The 6,459-nt window shown below is 35.3% G+C and overlaps 1 pseudogene; it reads left to right on the top strand.

The window, feature by feature from the left end:
* The first annotated feature begins 225 nt into the window (after nucleotides 1-225).
* LOC134263466 (uncharacterized) lies at nucleotides 226-6,160 on the top strand (annotated as a pseudogene).
* The last annotated feature ends 299 nt before the right edge of the window (nucleotides 6,161-6,459 follow it).

Below are 6,459 nucleotides of genomic sequence, written 5' to 3'. Positions count from 1 at the left end.
TTGAAAACGTTGACAATCTTATTTAAATTATACTCTAATAATTGATAGAATACTAGGTGTCAAGTGTTACATACTTCTGATACGTTTTTTGACGATTTCATAAAGGTGCAAAATGCATTCTTTCGTGTTGAGGGTGGTACTCGGCCATATGCATTAAATCTAAGTAATGTACATTGTATTTTGGAAAGTTCTCTTTTTACAAAGCGACTTATATTTCCGGTATGGTGTCGGGGCATGGTGCCGAAAAACAAGAAGGGGCGGTTTGTTAAAAAGGGACATGGTAAACAAGTAACAGCATTGTCTAAAGGTAGAAACACTCGTTGGAATTCAGATTCCTGTTCAAGTTCGAATTCAGGGCCGATTTTATTCGCAGAACTTGATCACAGTTACGACTCGTGTAGTGTAAACAAAGACCCTGTGTATAATGTTTCAAGACAAGAAGACATTGTGACAACCTTATCTAACGATGACGAACCTGGATGGCGAACGGGAAGGCGAGTTATTGAGTTAGGAACTTTAGCAGATGGTCTGAAAGCGTGTAAGCTATGTAGCCAGCCATTACATTTGATAAACACTGTAGGTGAGAGGAAATTTGGGCTAGCGCAAATTTTAGAAGTGAAGTGCACGTATTTGGAATGTGGCCTGGTTAATGACGTTCCAACTGGAAGTAAACATACAACAGAGAATGGAAGACAGGCTTGGGATGTGAATACCAAGTTAGCTGCAGGTATGATAATTTGTATTTGAATTTTTAAAAAATGGAAAATTAATATCATAATTGTAATAAATACCCTTAATACTCCATGTGTGAATTTCAAGTCAAGTACACATAGCATACATGATGCAATAAAAAATAAGCAATGTCTGTCCCAAAAATTATGCCAAAACACTTCAACTGCAGGGATGATAAATGGAGGATTTGGGGAGACACACATTAACAGTATTCTTGCTGCCTTGAACATTCCAAGCATCACCCAAACAGCACTTAAGAGGAGAGAGAGAAGTCGGACACCAACTTAACTGTTTGGCAGATGAATCATGCAAGAAGCAGTTGAATAAAGAACTAGAAATGTAGGTATTGAAAATGTTTGCATGTTTGCATCATTGGATGTATATGATACTGAATAATAAAACGTATAATAATTATTTGTATTAAAGGAGTGATGGAAAACTGACCGTTTCTTTTGATGGTGCCTGGCAAAAGCGTGGGACTGGTCATGCTTATAACAGCCTAACAGGTAAGAATTAGATAGTAACTCATGTACCAAAAATATATTTTTAATTTTGTCCTTTCCTTTGAAATTAAACAGATGTACAATAGTAAGTGTTTTGCAGGACATGCCACATTATTTGAAAAAAAAAACAAAGAAATGCATTAAATATGCTGTTAAAGGAAAGAGATGCAGGATATGTGATGCGGCAAAGGACAAAGGAGTTTGTCCACGAAAACATAACTGTTCACGTAATTGGTCCGGTTCTTCAAAAGCCATGGAACCGGCCATGGCTTGTGAAATGGTGCAGAGCATTTATGATGATGGAGGAAAGGTACATATATATTTATGCACTGCATATATATATATTTATATATAAGTTGCTATAGATATAGCTACCACAAGATTCTTAAGATATTGATCTGACATAAAATATGTTCAAAAATTGTTTTAGGTGGATACGCTTGTAATGGATAATGATTCCACTACTATTGCTCGACTTAAAGCCACAGTTGACAATACCATATCCAAGCAGGCTGATAAAAACCACACCAAAAAAGGGTTCACAAATGCTTTGTTTGAGCTGAGCAACAACCACAAGATCCTGAAGAATACAAAAGTTCGAAACCATATAGAGAAATGTTTCATATATTGCGTTAGTCAAAACGAGGGCAAACCAAAAGAAATAGCTGATGGATTGCAGAATATAGTCCCTCACTTATACGGTAAGGAAAAATTACGTGCATTTGTGTATAGCAGTGTACAGTATATTCGTATAATGAATTTAAAATTGAAATTTATTTATTGACTGTCTCAGTATGTCAGAGTGTTTTATTGTTTAGGAGAACATGATGGTTGTGGCTTATGGTGCAAGAATGAAAACAAGAGGCCCATGGGCCACATCGCTCACCTGAGTGGCCCCGCCCTATGCCCGAGGGTCATGATTTTTATAATTTAATATCTACACTACTCAAGGATGCTTCCACATAAGTTTCAGCTTTCCTGGCCTAGTGGTTCTTGAAAAGAAGATTTTAAAAGATTTGTTCAATAAATCTCTATGTAAAACTTGGATTCCCTATTGTGGCCCCGCCCTACCCCCGGGGGTCATGATTTTAACAATTTTATATCTACACTACCAAAGGATGCTCCCACATAAGTTTCAGCTTTCCTGGCCTAGTGGTTCTTGAGAAGAAGATTTTCAAAGATTTGTTCTATATATTTCTATGTAAAACTTGGATTCCCTATTGTGGCCCCGCCCTAACCTCGGGGGTCATGATTTTAACAATTTACTATCTACACTACCCAAGGATGCTTCCACATAAGTTTCAGCTTTCCTGGCCCAGTGGTTCTTGAGAAGATTTTTAAAAGATTTGTTCTATATATTTCTATGTAAAACTTGGATTCCCTATTGTGGCCCCGCCCTACCCCCGGGGGTCATGATTTTAACAATTTAATATCTTACCCAAGGATGCTTCCACATAAGTTTCAGCTTTCCTGGCCTAGTGGTTCTTGAGAAGAAGATTTTTAAAGATTTATTCTATATATTTCTAGGTAAAACTTGGATTCACTATTGTGGCCCCGCCCTACCCCCGGGGGTCATGATTTTTACAATTTAATATCTACACTACCCAAGGATGCTTCCACTTAAGTTTCAGCTATTCTGGTCCAGTGGTTCTTGAGAAGAAGATTTTTAAAGATTTGTTCTATGTATTTCTATGTAAAACTTGGATTCCCTATTGTGGCCCCGCCCTACCCCCGGGGGTCATGATTTTAACAATTTAATATCTACACTACCCAAGGATGCTTCCACATAAATTTCAGCTTTTCTGGCCCAGTGGTTCTTAAGAAGAAGACCCCAACCTATTTTCGTATTTTCTTGATTATCTCCCCTTGGAACGGGTCTTGGCCCTTGGTTTTAACAATTTAAATTCCCCTTTACCCAAGGATGCTTTGTACCAAGTTTGGTTAAAATTGGACCAGTGGTTCTTGAGAAGAAGTTGAAAATGTGAAAAGTTTACAGACGGACAGACAGACGGACGGAAGGACAGACAGACGGACGGACGGACGACGGACACCGGGTGATCAGAAAAGCTCACTTGAGCTTTCAGCTCAGGTGAGCTAAAAAGGACTACAAACCAAGAAATTTACCTTTTGGGAAACCATTGAATTGTCCAAATTTTCGACATGCCTTAGAAAATCTATTCCTAAAATATGCTGCAAAGGCAGATGAGCTTGCATCTCTTGGTTCAACACAGGTCAACGAAAACTTTAATCACATGGTGTCGTCAAAAGCTCCAAAACGATTGTAAGTCAAATTTTTTGTTGGAGATTTTTTGAATAGTTTAAAGTATAAAGTGGTGCTGCTAATAAGAAATCTGTACACTAGAAATTATGTATACTCAACATGATCAGGAAATTGCAAATCATAACAGGTTTTATGGAGGCTCAGAAAGTCTAAAGACTAGACTTTCAGCTACCGTTTGTCAGAAAAATGATGGTCATAACTACATTACAGAGGTGATTTAAAGTTGCAGTGTTGAAAAGTGTCATTTGATATTGTTGACAAGTTACAGTTGACTTTACAAAACCGTTTTTTTTGTAATTAAACACTGTAAGCCTTTCAATGTTCATCAACCTTTTGTTGAATTTGACAAATGAAGTGTTAATGACAATTATACATGTTAAAAAATCTTGCAGGACAAGATTTTAAGTAAATTTCCTTTTTGTATAACAATCTTAAAAAGGAATGATGACATTTATCTCAGTGTTTTATCTTCTTATCTTAATAAATTTTATTGCATTTCATTTTATTGATTTTTGTTACCTTTCAGTTCCAGTGTTCTTATTGCTTGTCACTTTGATTCTGATTCATAAATTTATTTTCTCAAGTAAAAACTCTGTTTTTATGTATCTTTACCAATAAAACTAAATTTTAACATGATGTAAAATTGTCAGAGTATCTATCATTTTTTTGGTGAAACTTATTTTGATTTCATTTTATATTCAGTTGAACAAGAAATGCTCTGTATCCCCTGGACAATTTACGCTGAAGCATGCTCAAAAGATGGAGAAAAGATTGAAAAATCAGCGCCTTCGTCAGAGTTTATTTACTTCCAAAAGGCGACGACTGGAACTCAAGTCTTTGAGGGCAATGAAAAACTCCACACAGTCTGTATTAGAAGGTATATACAATGATGCTAACTTGTAATTAGTTCCAGTTTTAATGTAACCTTACACAGTTGTACAAAACATTTTTGAAAATGAGTAAAACATTAGTTATTCTGTTGCATACAAGTGTCATTGTGTCTGCAGGTGATACATACCAGTCCAAGATTGGCATTGAAGAAGATTTAGATCTTGAGGACATTGATCTCACTCCAGTATCTTTTCCAAAGGATGGTAGTGAAATTATTTTTGACTTGGAAACTACTGGTCTGGGTAAGTTCATTGTATATGCTAATGTACTTGTTACTTATCATTTACGTAGAGTAAGGTACTATTGAAGTAACCATTTTATTTATTAATTGATATTCCAGAACTTAGTATAACGTTTCTGTCTTTCTTTAATGTCTGACTTTACTTTTCTTTCAGCTCGGACATCTGATATTATTCAGATAGCAGCAGCCTCTGGAGACGAGGAATTCAGTACATATATGACCCCAACGACAGAAATTAGTATTGGAGCTTCTGAGGCCACAGGTTTAACTTATGTTGGAGGTGTCCTTAAACACAGAGGCCAGGCCGTGAGTTGTGTTACTCCCCAGGAAGGACTTTCCCAGTTTCTGAATTTCATCAAGAAGTTTTCAAAGCCAATTCTGGTGGGACATAACATTCAGAGTTTTGATTTGCCAGTCTTAATAAACCAACTTTCTAGATATAATTTATATACAGATTTCCAGGAAACAGTGTTTGGATTCATTGACACATTAAAGGTAGCAAAGAGAACATGGAAAAGGCCTGAAGTTGAGAACTACAAGCAAGAAACATTGGTCAGAACTTTTCTGGACTTGAAATATGATGCTCATAATGCTTTGGCAGATGTACAATCCCTGCAAAGATTGTATAAGAAGATGATGGCAAACTGTCTTCTTTCAAGTGATCTATTTACTCTTAATTACTATGCATGTAAGCAATCACTTGACCCTTTAGTGAAAGACAAAGTAATTTCAAGCCAAACAATGAAGAAACTTCTTCAGTGCTCACTCAGTTTGTCCAAACTTAGAAGTATTCATAAACGTGATACCTTTAATGGAATTAGAAATGTGTTTGTGGAGCAATGTGAAGGGACAAAGGTCCCCAGAATCTCCAAGTCTAAGGCAGTTATTGACAAACTCATTACATATCTGAATACATGATAGGTTTGTGTAGATGACTAGTATAATAGTATAACATCAAATGTTAAAACAGTATATGTCTTGGTGTTAAGGTTTTTCTTTTCACAGGTGAGCAATTTAGGCCATGGGCCTCTATATTTCATTATTGAAGGTTTAGAATTAAATAAGATGATTTACCTTGTCTCTATATTAGAATGCTGAACCACAGAAACGTTTTTAAGGACCTACTTCAAAATGTAATGAAATTTAAAAAAAAATTTGTATGGGGATGGGGGTGTAAAAATGCTTGTACTGAATTTATTAATATGGAAAGGTGTCATTTTTTTTCAATTAATTAGATTCTCAAATACATAATTACTTAATTTGTAAACCATTTTTTGGATTGAAACCATCAATTTGAAATTATAAGAGATTCTTTCGAGAAAAATATGTAAAATTAAAGCCAATTTTAACAGGGATAGAAGATGAAAAGTCATGTAAATGGATATATGTTAATTTTAATGATAACAATGATAATTTTTATGTAATTGTAAATGATTTGTCATTCATTGGTGGTTCATACATTCATATATTGTCAAATATATTCATGAAATATTCATAATAAAATTCTACTCTGAGTTTTGAGTGAATTGCATTTGGGTTAAATATACATCAAGTGTTGAACTTCAGAATTAGTATGGAAAAGGGCTACTTTTTGGGATTATTTGGACACTTACATGTGTGACTTGTAAAATATACTGACAAATTTAAGTTTGAACCCATATATACACAACTTGTATGGTATTTGTGAAGTATATGCGTGGATAAAACTTGAAAGTCAAAATGAATTAGATTTCCATCTACCCATTTCTATAATCTGCACATCAGGAGTTCCGCTTTTTGCCAACTGTGTGGCCATTCAAATGCGGAAACTA

This window comes from Saccostrea cucullata, unplaced genomic scaffold (assembly GCF_032062105.1).
Source record: "Saccostrea cucullata isolate Sc308-1 unplaced genomic scaffold, CSIRO_AGI_Scuc_v1 ctg11408, whole genome shotgun sequence".
Taxonomy (NCBI): Eukaryota; Metazoa; Mollusca; class Bivalvia; order Ostreida; family Ostreidae; genus Saccostrea; species Saccostrea cuccullata.
Note: the sequence above shows the minus strand (reverse complement) of the source record. Positions and strands in the feature narration are given on the sequence as shown.